Below are 16,293 nucleotides of genomic sequence, written 5' to 3' on the forward strand. Positions count from 1 at the left end.
ACAAAGTGGATGATGACATCTCACGGATGAGGCAAAAAATGGAGTGAGATATCATTTGGGCTAAATTAAATATTTAAGACCTCCCTTTGATTTCAGTGAGGAAATTAAACGTTCCCAGTAGAACTCAGTAGAAGTATGGTAGACAACCATGAAGTGAGGTAGCCTCAGTCTTTGGAAGCATTTCAACATATAAAATCATAGAATCATAGAGTTGGAAGAGACCTCATGGGCCTTCCAAGAAGCAGGAAATCGCATTCAAAGCACCCCTGACAGATGGCCATCCAGCCTTTGCTTAAAAGCCTCCAAAGAAGGAGCCTCCACCACACTCTGCTGCAGAGAGTTCCACTGCTGAACAGCTCTCACAGTGAGGAAGTTCTTCCTGATGTTCAGTTAGAATCTCCTTTCCTGTAGTTTGAAGCCATTGTTCCGCGTCCTAGTCTCCAGGGCAGCAGAAAACAAGCTTGCTCTCTCCTCCCTATGACTGTGTGTGATTTTTTTTAATGTGTGGAGGTCAGTGCACGGCCGGCCAACACACAGTCTTCACAGATTGAGGTCCCAGCAGTGGTGTGGTTAACACAACGAGAGTGGCTTCTCACTCTGTTGCAGCCTTCTTCTGCCTTCACAGCCATAGAATCATAGAATCATAAATCGTAGAGTTGGAAGAGACCTCATGGGCCATCCAGTCCAACCCCCTGCCAAGAAGCAGGAAATCGCATTCAAAGCACCCCCGACAGATGGCCATCCAGCCTCTGTTTAAAAGCCTCCAAAGAAGGAGCCTTCACCACAGTCCGGGGGAGAGAGTTAATAAAATAATAATAAAACCTTATTTTTACCCCGCCACCATCTCCCCGCGGGGACTCGGGGCAGTTCCACTGCCGAACAGCTCTGACAGTGAGGAAGTTCTTCCTGATGTTCAGGTGGAATCTCCTTTCCTGTAGTTTGAAGCCATTGTTCCCCATCCTAGTCTGGAGGGCAGCAGAAAACAAGCTCCCTCCCTCCTCCCTATGACTTCCCCTCACATATTTGTACGTGGCTATCATGTCTCCTCTCAGCCTTCTCTTCTGCAGGCTAAACATGCCCTGCTCTTTAAGCCACTCCTCATAGAGCTTGTTCTCCAGACCCTTGATCATTTTAGTCACCCTCCTCTAGACGCTTTCCAGCTTGTCAACATCTCCCTTCAACTACGGTGCCCAGAATTCACAGTATTCCAGGTGTGGTCTGACCAAGGCAGAATAGAGCGGGAGCATGACTTCCCTGGATCTAGACACGATAATCCTATTGATGCAGGCCAAAATCCTATTGGCTTTTTTAGCTGCCGCATCACATTGTAGGCTCATGTTTAACTTGTTGTCCACGAGGACTCCAAGGTCTTTTTCACACGTACTGTTGTCGAGCCAGGCATCCCCCAGGATATTTATTTTACTTGAAAACAACTGTTGTTATTACTTGAGAGTCCATTTCAGTTTGCAGGAATTTTGTATAAAACCATACCTAAACATCATAAAGGTATCATGTGATCTGCTCAATCGACTAAGACAATGCGGAGCAGCTTCCGTTGGATGAATTAATTGCTTACAGTCCCACAAATGTGTGATCAAACCGCTAAAAGAGCACAGGTCTCCTCCTCATGGTTATCTCGTCAAGTGAAATCTGATAAGTGATGTGGTACAAAGTCTTGCTTCATCTTTATCAAGGAAACAACCTGAATGCCGGTGTTCTGCCATTGTGACTGCATATTAAGCAGCAAATGTGGCAGTATTAAAAAGAGAGAGGGAGGTTTGATAAGACCACTGTTGGACAAAATTGGATCCATTGTAATGGCGTTTTTATTGACGGGAGACTTTTATGAGTTCCTCGAGGAAAGAGGAGACGGAGAAAACACCTCTGATCATCAATGCAAGTCATTTCTTTCTACCTCCCATTAAGGAACATTGCTGTAGCCAGAGAGCTTTTCATATTCTAGGGATTCCATTTTATCTATTAACCGGGACTCGGCATCAGATATTTTAAAATTTGAATTGTACCGGGGACGGGTATTTCATAGGTGTGTGTTAAGCTGTTATTAAGCTGCGGTGGAAAGCAGTATAAGCATATTTTTAGAAGTCAAAAAGTCAATTAAATACTGATAAGCCTGTAATATTGCTATTGTGGAGTTGTAAAATTCATTCCACATGTGCGGGTGGTGTGTGCTATCTTGGGAGCAGAGCGGCTGGCAAAAATAAAATAAAATAATGTACAGACACAGCTCCGGAAATCTAATTTATTAATAATTTTCAAGTCTATTTTTAGGTGGAGATGGGAAGCCACACAACTGCAAGAAAAGTACCCAGGGATCAGATCCTCCTCGTCCAATGCAAATCAGTTTGCTATAAATTAAGCTCCTACGAGGATGTTATTGCCCAAGTAGGGATGCTTGCTAACAAATTATATCCCCTGACCATTTCATACCAAACTAGAGTAAATGTTAGAAGAAAATACATTTGTGAAGTAATTTTTTTTAGATTCAGCTTTTGCATGCCTTGTAATCACTTGTGAAGATGGCTGGATTATAAATGAATCTACGTTGTTCAGAAATAGTAGTCGGATGCAAATTTAACTTCGAAATCCTGGTATTTGTAGCTGAGCAAAGTATAGTAAGGCCTCCATTCCTGGTTGAACTGCAGTTACCTTAAACCATGGATAATGTTTATTTATTTATCATGATAGAAGTGAATTGAGGATGTAGTTATAATGTATTTAAAAACACAAACAAAGTTAAAAATTTGGCATTATACTAGATTTCCTTTGACCAGAAGCTGGCCACTTGGAGTGCCTCTGTGAGAAGGTCCTTTATCATGCATGTTGCAGGGCTCAGGTTGCATTGTAGTGTGGTTTGCTCTTTTCTGCACTCGCATGTCATTTTATAGTTTTAATTGTTTAATCTACAGTTGTATGTTTTTATTTAAATACTTGATATATTTTTATATATGTAAGGCATTTAATTTTGCCATTTATTATGTTGTAAACCACTTTGAGTCCCCCGAGGGGTGAGAAAAGTGGTATAGAAATGCCATTTTATTAATAATAATAATAATAATAATAATAATAATAATAATAATAATAATAATAATAATAGGCTCCACTTCATAGCCCCATTTCCTAAGATTGGCTCTGCATCTCATGGACCCAGAGCTCAGTCTGTTCAGCACCTTCCAAGTTCAGTACCATCTGGTATCAGCCATGAATTGAGGTTCTGGGTTTAGCCTGCCACATTTGGACTCTTGCTTGCTGAGGTGTTCCTACGAGTATCTCTGTGGATCTTGGGAAGCTGTTTCTTGATTTAAGGTGTTGGCTTGCTGGCTGGAGATGTCACTGCCTTGGTCCTTTTATTATAGGTTGCTACTTCCTGATGAATGTCAGAAGGTGTAATACCAGCTAAACAGTATAATTTATCCAGTGGTGTAGGGCATAGACTTCCTGTGATAATGTGGCATGTCTCATTAAGAGCCACATTCATTGTTTTAATGTGGGGGACATGAGAGAAGCCTTCCCATAGGATAGTAACGCGTCCAGGAATCCCCTAGGCAACGTCTTTGTAAATGGCAGATTCTCTCATACCAGAAGTGACTTGTAGTATGCATAATATAATATAACTGAACCCACTTCAATTACCTAACTTCTGGACCAAGTTTACCATGCAATCACCTTGAATGACCAAGAAATTCAAGATATCCTCTCTATTCTATGGAATACTTTACCTAGAAGTAACTGTACAGGTAAATGAAACGGTGGATATGGGTTTCTTCTAGGAGCTCCTGGTGATGCAGTGGGTTAAATCCTTGTGCTGGTGGGACTAATGACTTGAAGGTTGGGTTGCTGACCTGAAGGTTGCCGGTTCGAATCCAACCCAGGGAGAGCGCGGATGAGCTCCCTCTATCAGCTCCAGCTCCATGCGGGGACATGAGAGAAGCCTCCCACAAGGATGGTAAAAAAACATCTGGGTGTTCCCTGGGCAACATCCTTGCAGACAGCCAATTCTTTCACACCAGAAGCGACTTGCAGTTTCTCAAGTCGCTCCTGACACGAGAAAAAAATAGGTTCTGATATTATTTTATATGGAATTATTTTCTACAGAGCCTTACTCCACACACCTGAATTCTAGCAAAGAAAGTTAATTCTCTCTATCAAGTACAAATCTCAGGATCTCATAGAAAAGGACGATAAGTACAGTATTTAAGCCACCAACAAACATTATAATTGTGAGCATTATAATTGGGAACTGTGCATAACTATTCAACCTGATCAATAATAACAACAACAACAATAATAACAAATAATAATAAAATCCAGCATATATATAACTTTATTTTTGTATCCCACCTCCATCTCCCCGAAGGAACTTGGGGCAGCTCACAGAGGTTCATGTATTCAATCATAAGTAAATCTGGAAAAAATTCCTTTTTGGGACCATTACCTCCAAAATCCCCAAGTTACCTTCAGTGTGGCTATACCAGCTGTTGGATTCTGGGAGCTGTTGTATACAACTATTCTGAGAAGGCAGTTTCGGAAATGTTGCTTGAATCTAGATATCCACAAATCCAAATGTACCCCAATGAACTTTACCATCAGAGTCGACAGATTAAAATTGAAGGTTGCCACTCAATCAAAGCAATCATAGTTGATTCGGTCTGGGTCACTTATTCCATCACTTAAATTTGCATGTAAGTTAAAACAATCATTCGGAAGCAAGACATGTTCTTTCGCGGGGGGTTTTATTGGACAGGTGTGTCAATGAATGAAACCTTTAATCCCAGGTTACCTTTAATGTATGAAAAGGCCAACCATGAGCACATAAAGAAAATTGTAAAATGTCGCCAAAGCTCCATTATGGGAAGAACGTCACTCCTGGTGAGACTTTTGCTGTGACTGAATTTCACAATAGTCATCATTACTTATGTAGAAATGTCAATATAATTTTGCCCCCTGCTTTTTATTGTATTTTAAAGATGTTTCCCTGAAACAATTGGATGCCAGCAGTTTTCTACCACCATTAATATGATTTCCTGGGGTTTCATATGGGAAACTAAGTTTAAATAAAGTCTTCTTGGAGGAAAACAAAGGCCAGAGTTGTTGGGAGGAGGGACAAGGGAGATGCTAGGCATGAAAGAAATGCTTTGTGTAATTTCTGATTGCCGCCCTTTGTTTTTCCCTCATTGAGTAAATGAAGTCACCTTTGTGGTGCGTTTCATGAACCGCTGGGTAATCAAAATTATTATGCTGCCACCTGTTGTCCATTAATTATTCTGAGAAGATACTCATAAATCATAACACCGGACAATAAATCAAACTGTCAGGACCCAGATCAGGGGTTATGCATGGAAAGTTATAGGTCACCAAGAGGGTGTGAAAGATCAAGGTTTAGGAGCATCACTCATTGTCAAGTAATGTTGAGAGAAGTGTCAACCCAACAAAAGAAAAACTGAAGTACAGAAGAATTCGGGCCTGGAGACAATCCCGGGATTCATGCATTAAAAGGAATCAAATTGACATGTCATTACATTGACAATCTGACAGCCAGCAAGACTGTCTAGCAATGCACTGGCCCCACTGCTTTTTGTCTCAACTGATCTCTGTTTTGAATCAAGGTCTCTTTTGATACCTCCACCCACCCACCCACTCCTCTTTGTCAGAAAGCCGAGATCCTTCAAATCCATGGCTTTCGGTATTCTGTGCTTTTCACAACAAAGGTGGATGTTCCATCATCAGCAGATATCCAAAGACGCAAGAAGCACCGAACGGTGATCAGAAGCAATATCCAGGGCTAGGAGCGAACATCCCAAATAGTGTTGCTAATCTCATTACAAGCCAAACTTCTTATTACCAATAACATTCTCTAATGTTTGCTGGTTTCCTCCTACTCCGAATCAGAAACTTCCATTTTCCATCTACAACTTTCTGTAAATGCCTTTGATCATGTATTTATATACAGTACAGTCTCACTTATCCAAGCTAAACGGGCCGGCAGAAGCAAATATCTTGGATAATAAGGAGGGATTAAGGAAAAGCCTATTAACCTATTAAACATCAAATATATGAGAGCCATATATGAAAGCCATGCGTGAGTTAGGGCCTTTTACCCTAGCACTCAAGACCTGGCTCTTTACTAGAGCTTTTAATCTATGTTAATTTTATCAATATTTGTATGTATGTATTTTTATCCTTTACAATTTTATCTTGTAAATCGCCTAGAGCATCTTGGATGGAGGGCGATTAATAAGTAATTAAATGATGACGATGATGAAATTAGGTTATGATTTTACAAATTAAGCACCAAAACATCATGTTATACAACAAATTTGACAGAAAGAGTAGTTCAATACGCAGTAATGTTATGTTGTAATTACTGTATTTACGAATTTAGCACTAAAATATCACAATGTTTTGAAAACATTGACTACAAAAATGGCTTGGATAATCCAGAGGCTTGGATAAGCGAGGCTTGGATAAGTGAGACTCTACTGTATTTCCATTGTAGGAAGAAGCTCCATTGCTTAACTTTGTCTCAAAATTACCATTTAAAGGCATGTTTTATACACATCTTCAAAGAATACTAAGAAATGTGCTGTTAGAATATTTTGAGAAGGACCAAGGACCAAAGCAAGCTCTGATCCATGTGTTTAACCTAGAGATGTAAACCAGGTAATTTTGTAAAAGGAGCCTTATAACCAAGATGAAATGACCAACCTGGATAAAATAGTGAAGAGTAGAGACGTTACACTGGCAACGAAGGACCGCATAGTTAAAGCAATGGTATTCCCTATAGTAACCTATGGATGCGAGAGCTGGACCATAAGGAAGGCTGAGCTAAGGAAGATAGATGCTTTTGAACTGTGGTGTTGGAGGAAAATCCTGAGAGTGCCTTGGACCTTGGCAAGAAGATCCAATCAGTCCATCCTCCAGGAAATAATGCCCAATGGCTGCTCACTGGAGGGAAGGATATCAGAGGCAAAGGTGAAGTACTTTGGCCACATTATGCGAAGACAGGAAAGCTTGGAAAAGATGATGATGCTGGGGAAAATGGAAGGAAGAAGGAAGAGGACAAAATGGATGGATGGTATCCTTGAAGTGAAAATGGCTTGACCTTGAAAGAGATGGTGTCTGGTGTCACTGGTCCATGAGATCATGAAGAGTCAAAAGCAACTGAACGAATAAACAAAAAGTCATAAAAATCAGAATCATCAATGGTAGAAGTAGCTGGGATGACCTTAGAGCATTCTAGTAGAACACCTTAGGATGCTGGTTTCCTGTAGTAGACCAGGAGCTATAGGGATGGGGTTGATTATATCTGGACTCAGACTCAATGGACTCCTTGGTCTATGTAGCCTCCTAATGGATCAGCTGAAACATACTAAGGAGTATGGATGTGCATGGTGCCATTTTTCAAAACAAGATCCAGGAAATCTGGCAGATCCGGCAACTAAATATCCGGAAATGGGGCAAGCAATGGGGCTTGAATTGACTTAGCCTAAATGGACCAGAGGGAAAGAGAGAGGTACAGAATCTCAATTGGATTCTAAAAATGAACCTGAGAAGTTCCTCCATTGTCGCCAATGGGCTGGATCTTCCCAGAGCAAAAATTGAACTTCCCGTTGCCGGATTGAGAAACGGCATTTTCCTCCTCACAAATTCAGCCAGTTCCCAAAAATGGATTGGGGGCAGCCAAAAACCAGGCACTGAAAACAGAACAGGGTTTTCCTGAATCGCACAATCCTAATAAGGGTGTCTATGGGTACTTAATTATAAATTTCCCATTTCTTATGGGAAGCGGACACTCTCTTTGGATGATCATGTCCTTCAATCCACAAGGGATAAGATACCACACATGAATATATAGATGTGTTCACTCCACCTTATTGCGAGAGGGAACAGAAGAAGGAGTAGATGTGTGACAAGGAAAAAGGAAAGCCAAGGAAACACAAGGTAAATAAGACCTAAGCAAATTGGTTGACTGGCTTCTTCATATATGTAGGACTGCTTTCTAGAGCAAAGACATTGTAAACCATTTCCTTGGTCTAGAATTAAAAACCAGTTGTAGGTTTGGGACTACCACTTACCACCCCTTTGCATAACATTAGAGAAACAGCTCCAGATTGGATTGATTCTCATGAAAATGTTATTTTAACATTTTTTTTCTATTGTATATTCGTAGGGTAAAGGTTTCCCCTGAACGAGGAAGGAGAAGCTGAAGGGACAGAAAAGGAGCCCAAGCAGCAACGGGAGGAGAAGGAGGCAATTTATCAACACACAATTGGTTGATAAAAACTTAAAATAGTGTATAACTCCTAAAATAATATATAGGTAAAGGTAAAGGTTTCCCCTGACGTTAAGTCCAGTCATGTCTGACTCTGGGGGTTGGTGCTCATCTCCATTTCTAAGCCAAAGAGCTGGCGTTGTCCGTAGACACCTCCAAGGTCATGTGGCCAGCATGACTGCATGGAGCGCCATTACCTTCCTGCCAGAGCGGTACCTATTGATCTACTCACATTTGCATGTTTTCGAACTGCTAGGTTGGCAGAAGCTGGAGCAACAGCGGGCGCTCACTCCACTCCCGGTATTTGAACCTGGGACCTTTTGGTCTGCAAGTTCAGCAGCTCACTGCTTTAACACACTTTGCCACCGGGGCTCCACAAATAATATATAAACATTAAAATAAATATAGTGTCCCTACTTCGTGGATTTTCACTTATTGCGGGTGGTCCTGGAATAAGTGAGGGAAAACTTTATTGGAGGATCTGGTCCACTCAATTCCCAATTCACTTGGGATGCATTTCAGCATCCATGGGTGCAATCTTTTGTATCTGCATAAGGGTCTCAGTGGCCCAAACTCTAGTGCCAACCAGTGTGGACTCATTGACTCAAATAATAGAACTGTGAGCCAACATGGACAGAAATCTCATTGATGCAATGGACCTACCGTAGTGAGAATAACAATAGAATCTGGTCTAACAGCGGTCAAGCAATGCCACTTAGGGATTGCCAATGTTTCAAACAGCCACTGCAGGAAAGGTTTGTCTTCATGCTATGAAAAGCATCACCTGCTGGTTCCTCTTTGCCAAGCCGCTATGGGCAGAAGAGCTGGCCAGGTTGTGTTTGTTTTTTTCCAGGCCAGTTGGCAACGGCAATGGCTTGTATCGCACCCTCTTGGCATGACTGGGGAACCACTTCCTCGCAGATGCAATGCGCACAATGCGCCAAATGGCTATGCAAATTGGCCCTCGTTTGTGAAGATTGAGTCGTGACTCCTGCCTCCGAGGGCCCAGAAGGCTGTGCCATGCGTAAGCGGATATTGTTCCCAACGAAGCACACCTGGCTAGCTGCACATCTGTCTCAGCTTGAAGTTAAAGGTAAAATTATTTAGCTCGACATAATCCAAATAGCCTCTCGCTTTCAAATCAGCGTGCTCCATGGGGCTCCAGCTGTCATTCGCCAACAGTGAATTAGATACGGGGGTTAAGCTGATTCCTTTCATCGAGGGGTGAGTGAACAAAGTTTCAACAACATTATATCATATCTACAACAAGGAGCTGTAAGATGCAGTTTCTCAGCACAGTGTGATGCTATCTTAATCATGCGGGGAGTTGGCTTTTACCACCCCTGCATGTAAACCAATGAAAGGAATGAGCTTCGTTTATATGCCGCTCTCAGATCTTTTATTTAAGACCCACTACTCGGCTTAGTATGAGGCGGTTACATAGGGGATCGAATGCAAAAGGGAGATCAGCGTCCTATGGAAAAAAAATAGCTTAGCAACCTGAAGAGTTCAGATCAAAATTAAGGCAACCCCCCTCCCTCCCCAGCTGCACAAAGAAAGGACTGTTTTCCAATAGGTCTATTCTTTCTTTCTTTCTTTGTCCTGTGTGCATTGAGAAATTGCATCGCGTATTTAGTACCGACGCCTGTGCAATATCTGTTTGATAAGTGTCTTCTCACATTCCAAGGTCCTATCAAAGCAATTTGCATTCAACAATGAGCAGCATCAGCTGGACTGGTTTCATTGTTTTGTAGGATGTGGGGGAAGAGTGTGAAAATACAGGCAGGCCTTAGAGACAGCAGGTCTCACTCGTCTTGAGCATGGATACACGTGGAAGCATTATTTTGGCTCTTAATGGGGGCACACACACAGCCTTCCACTCTATTAATAAAAGCGAAGCCACGGTTTCCTTGGGATGAAATAATTAAACATCCTTCAAAGAGAATTAAAGAGGATAGGATTTTCTTTTCTGTCTATCTTTCTATCTATTGGGTTTAAAAAAGAAGAAGAAATGTAGATCTGAGAGAGCTTTTGTCTTGAGAGAGGAAGCTATTGGATACTTGCCGGTCCCCAATAAAATTTGTGATGCATTTGTCAAAAAGGAGGGAGACTAGGAATAAGATGAAGAGGAGAAGGAGGAAGAAGAGGAGAGGAGGCTTTTCCAGATGGAATCCGGGATTCTGAGCAATTAACTGTGCGGGAAGCATATGTGTGTTTATCAAGCGAAGATGAGCATGCAACTTCTACATGTCTGTTATCACTTCTTTCCCAAGACACATGTAAAGAGAAGGGGAGCCTCCTCATTGGGTCTTTAAAGAAACGGTTCCAGCCATTCCCCTTAAAAAAGTTCAAGTGGGAGAGACAGATTACTACCAAAGATGATCCGAACCATCTGGAAATATTCACATTTTTGACAACAGTTCCCAGAATTCCCTTTGAGGACATGACACTGTGGACAATCAGCAACAGATGACTATATGTTTTGCCTCCAAGAAATATTTACCCCAAAGTAGACCTTTTTATTCAGTCAGGCTTTTAAAGAAGAAGGTTTTTAAGATCATCGGGGGTGCTGTGATATTATATGATTTTAACTATGTTTAATACTGTTTAATACTATAGGAGCCCCGGTGGCGAAGTGTCTTAAAGCACTGAGCTGCTGAACTTGCAGACCAAAAGGTCCCAGGTTCAAATCCCGGGAGCGAAGTGAGCTCCCGCTGTTGCTCCAGCTTCTGCCAACCTAGCAGTTCGAAAACATGCCAATGTGAGTAGATCAATAGGTACCGCTCCTGTGGGAAGGTAACGGTGCTCCATATAGTCATGCCGGCCACATGACCTTGGAGGCATCTACAAACAACGCTGGCTCTTCGGCTTAGAAATGGAGATGAGCACCAACCCCCAGAGTCAGACATGACTGGACTTAACGTCAGGGGAAACCTTTACTTTTACCTTAATACTGTTTTAATGCTTGTATATTTATATATTTCAAGTTGTATGGCAATGCTTTTAGTTATGAGCGGCTTTGAATCTCCGTATGGAGAGAAAACAAGATATAAATAAACATCATCATAAAAATGGAGACCTCGATGGTGCAGCATGTTAAAGCACTGAGCTGATGAACTTATGGACCTAAAGGTCACAGGTTCGAATTCAGGGAATGGAGTGAGTGCCTGCTGTTAGCCCCAGCTTCTGCCATACGAGCAGTTCAAAAACATGCAAATGTGAGTAGATCAATAGGTACCGCTCCGGTGAGAAGGTAACAGCGCTCCATGCAGTCATGCTAGCCACATGGCCTTGGAGGTGTCTACAGACAACGCCGGCTCTTTGGCTTAGAAATGGAGATGAGCACCACTACCCAGAGTAGGACACAACTGGACTTAATGTCAGGGGAAAACCCGACTTGCTGCATTACTGGGCTATAGGATCTATCCAAGGTGTTGGATCTAAATTGGGGAATGGGTTCAGCACCTTGGAGAGCTCTGGCAAAACAAAATGTGGGGGGAAACAGAGTGTATTCCTTGAAGCTGTGCCTGCATTCTTGCACCCTCCCAAATCTCAGAAGGAACACCTTTTCAGACAATGGAGGCAGTACGTAGCCATTGGGATTAGTAACCATTGATGGTTTTATCTGCCAACAACAATTCCTAGACCACTGTACAGTAAAGATTTTGTTGCTGGCTTTGATTTCTATTCTTTTTTTATAGACTATTGTACCCATTTCATTTTTGCAAGTTGGGTTGTTTGGGACAAAAATATGTCAGACTCATCACAATTGCAGTAAGGTTTGGGGAGCTGATAATTAATACATTCAAGTCTTCCCTAACAAATGTTGAAAGCAAGACAGGTCCTTGCTTTTGTGAAGCAATGTCATGAGAAAACCCATTTAAAGTTTGGATGTTGTGTGATTCAAAAAATGCCTAGAATGAAAACTTGGGGATCTTTTCTCTCTGCTTCTTGCAACCTATTAAACTCTTTCTAATCCTTTCCCATTCAACAGCATGTGGTGTCTGAATGTTAGACTCTAAGGATCCACTTCAGAAAAGTTACATAAACAACCCTGAACCACAGACAGAGAAAATATATGCTTTGAGTGTGTTGAAACTATCCATATTAAGTCAGTTTAGCACTTTGATTAAAGAGCTTAATCAATCACCATCCCAAGCTGCTTATTAATCACTTTATCAAGTGGTTGATGCATTGCTGGTTTTAATGGAATCCATTTATTTTGATTTCTACCTACTTCATCTTTCTAAAGGGGTTTCCAAATCAGCTGTGATAAAAAGAAAGAGAGAGGATGCGTCTAAACACCAGGAATAAGCTAAGACCTCTCCCTTAAACATTTCATTACCAACACACCACACCGACTTGGCCAATTTATTAAAGGTAAAAAGAAAAGGAGGAGGGTTTTTTTTTGACTGAGTCTTTTGGTGAGCATCACAGTTTAGCTCAGATAAACGAAGGCCATTCGTTTGCTTTCACACCTGACACATTCATGATATACGATCCTAATAAGATTAATCTTCCCCCTCCTTTTCTTCCTTTTAAGAAAACTACCTCCAGCTTACTTGCTTTCATCCCAACAATGGCCATTGGTGTTACCTTTCCTTAAAGAAGATGGTGGGGATGTTGTATACACTAAAACCTTTGTACAAAGCTATAAGACCTATTTGCACACATACGCACTACAAACAAGTCACCACGTTGCACCCAATTCGAGCTTGGTATGTTGAAGGGAAATATCCTACAATTTTGAAACCTGCTAAAGTCTGCTGTTGAGTTCCTAATCCCCAAGTGTAAAGGGAAGACTCATGGCTGGACCTGCAGATCTAACTGGGCCTGTGAAGATCCAGATCCATTCCACATATCAGGAACCTCCATGCAAAACCATCCTCATGAATGGAAAGGAGTCTTTGCCATCTCCGGTCACTTACGCTAGGCAACAAAATTTGGAAAACAAATTTCTGTTCCTGGTTTGAAAGTGTTATTTCCTGTTTAATTGTGCTGTATTTAATTTGAAAGTAGTTGTTACCCTCCAGAAACTTCGTTTTTGTGGCTGCCACAAGCTATATTGAATTGGTTGAGACTCGTTGAAAAACGATAGCAAAGTGTACTGTGGGATGTCCTGCAAAAAACAAAAAAAAATGTAGTTTAATAAACTTTTCCCATATTTTAGTGATAGAACCAATTAGGAAATGGCATTTAGAACCCAGGAACAACAACTGTGTTTCAGAAAAAAAGAAAGATTTTCTCTTTACAAAATAGATGAATCAGCAATACTACCATTGATTTCCGATTTCTTCTTTTCTGCCTGCTCATTGACATCTTCCATCCCCTGAAGCACTTCATTTGCACTGCTCCTCTCACTTCGGTGTCATAACTCACCTCATAGAGTTGGATGAAGCAGATGGATAAGAGGGTAAATGCTGCTAGGAATCTGCATTTCCTGATAGTTATGACCTTTCTGAGTCTGTGGAGTCAGGGATTGAAGCAGAGAGGGGTCCCTACTTTTCAACAGGCAATTGCAAACCCATTACCATCATTCCTTGAGAGTAAAAGAAAGATTGCACCATCCCCAATGATTATTAAATAGGAGACCCTGACCTAATTAGGCACCTGGTTTCTAATTGCCTGGCTGTGACGGCGTGAGTGGCGCCATCTATATGTCAAACTGTAAGTTGCAAGATTTGAATTGTTGTATCATGCCTGATTTGGCCCTTACCATGTAAATGTAGTTGGATTGGTTATTTATATCTGTCAATAAATGTTGTTTGCACCAGTTATATTGCTTCCTCAGCTCAATTGTTTGACTCCACCTCTTCCTGGAGTAGGACAGTGTTTCCTCCTTTCATTCCACCAGCAAGCTCTCTATCAGATTGACTTGGCTCTAAAAGCCCTTGATTAAGTTACCTCTCAGCACCAATTCTGAGGTTCTTACCCTTGAGACTTACGCTTCATGTTCAGGGCCAACCTGAACAATGTTCAGTTCTTCAGATCAGTTCTTTGGCAGCAGAGGAAGACTGTGTCTTCAAACATAGGCTATTTGGACTGAGGCTGAGGATTGCTCCGGCATTCACAGCCATTGAGAAAGAGGGACCTGGAAAAGCTTCTCAGCTACAGAGCTCCTTGGACTTAAAACAACCAAAGACTGTAATGTATATTTTCCTTTACCCCTTTGAAACTTCCAACTTATTGAGATAACCTTTTGTGAACAATAAAATCAGTTTCGAGTTATCTACAGTGTTTTGGTCCTTGGGAGTTCCAGTTTCCCTAAAGGAGGGCAAGACGCAATCCCCTGGGGAAAGATGTCACGTCCATGCCTCTTTCACTAAGAGTTATAGCCCCAGGTGCGACAGCACACTGGCTATAAATCCAAGGATTCCATAGGATGGAACCAAGGAGGTTAAAGTGGAGCAATAGCACTGTAATTCTGTAGCAGAGAGCCAATGTAGTGCAATGGCTTGAGTATTGGATTTGGACTCTTGGAGTATGTTTAACCAGTACTCTGGGATGATGTGACGTAAATCCTATTCAAGTATGAAAACTTTTTGGATGACCTTGAGCATTTTGCATACTCTCTCAGTCTCAGAGGAAAGCAATGTCAAACCTCCTCTGAAGAAATCCTGCAAAGAAAAGCACACAGTAGAGTTGCCGGATGGTTTGCATAAGTAGAAGCAACTTGAACACACACAATAACATCCTTTATGTCATATATATTGGTCCCATGTGAGTTTCTTTTGCAATTTGGATCCAAAACAAATGCCTAGGGCTGCATGTACAGTAGGACATTTGCAAAGCCCATCCTCTGCTCCACTCTTGCTCCTTCTGCACATTTGCAGTGATCCAGGACCACTCAGATCTGTTTTTTAGTACCTCTGCAAATGCAACAAAGCCCATGGCATCCCCTTCCTCCATACACACACCCCTCTCGGGGCCTTCCTATGCTCTCTCCATTTAAAAAAGATGAAACGTCAACAAGGCCGGCCTAATCATATTGTCAGTCCAATCGTCATCTTCTGAAAAGCAAATCCTTCACCTTTAAAGAATACATGGACAATAGTGATATGTAAGCAGCTCAAAGACATGTTTCTGTGTGTGCGTGTGTGCGAGTGTATGTGCCCTTGCCAAGCAAGGCTGTGTCTGTGTTAGGGGAAAAAAGAAAATCAATATGTTAGAAGAAAAGGTCAGAGTAGGGAAAGTGACATGAAGCAGTCCTTCACGAAGGATATTGTTCCCTTTCCCTCGTTTGAAGATGCCTTTACCCTTGTGTGAGCCTGAGAATACATATATTTCACTCTGGAATAGAATCCCCTCTCCTTGTCTCTCCCTCACTTCTTTCAAAAGGCTCTTCGTTTGTGTGTTTGTCTAGATTTATCTATCATCTATACACAAACACACACATATTTTACTATAAACAGATTGAGAACCCCACTATCTCACTATAAGTGTGTGTGTAATATAATATGCACATACTTGTCAATGTAGAGATCTATCTATTTACACACACACATACACACACACATATGTACTGGAAAGCTCTTGTATCTGTAATGGTTGAGTAGAAGTGGGAACTCAAGAAGGTATTGGTTGTTACTTGCTTGTTGGATAAGCAACATGAAGTGAAATGTCTTCTTCTACTGAAACATTAAAGATTCAGGAGGTCCTTCTGATTTTTAATCTGGTAAGCCTATTTTATTATAAATTTCTCTCTCTCCCGATCTTTTTCTGTAAACTTTAGGCCCTTCCACACAGCCATATAACCCAGAATATCAAGGCAGATAATCCACAATATCTGTTTTGAACTGGAATACCTGAGTCCATAAGTAAAGGTAAAGGTTTCCTCTGACATTAAGTCCAGTCATGTCTGACTCTGGGGATGGTGCTCATCTCCATTTCTAAGCCAAAGAGCGAGCGTTGTCCGTAGACACCTCCAAGGTCATGTGGCTGGCATGACTGCATGGAGCGCCATTACCTTCCCGCCAGAGCGGTACCTATTGGTCTACTCACAT

The sequence above is a fragment of the Anolis carolinensis genome, unplaced genomic scaffold (assembly GCF_035594765.1).
Source record: "Anolis carolinensis isolate JA03-04 unplaced genomic scaffold, rAnoCar3.1.pri scaffold_11, whole genome shotgun sequence".
NCBI classification, from domain to species: domain Eukaryota; kingdom Metazoa; phylum Chordata; class Lepidosauria; order Squamata; family Dactyloidae; genus Anolis; species Anolis carolinensis.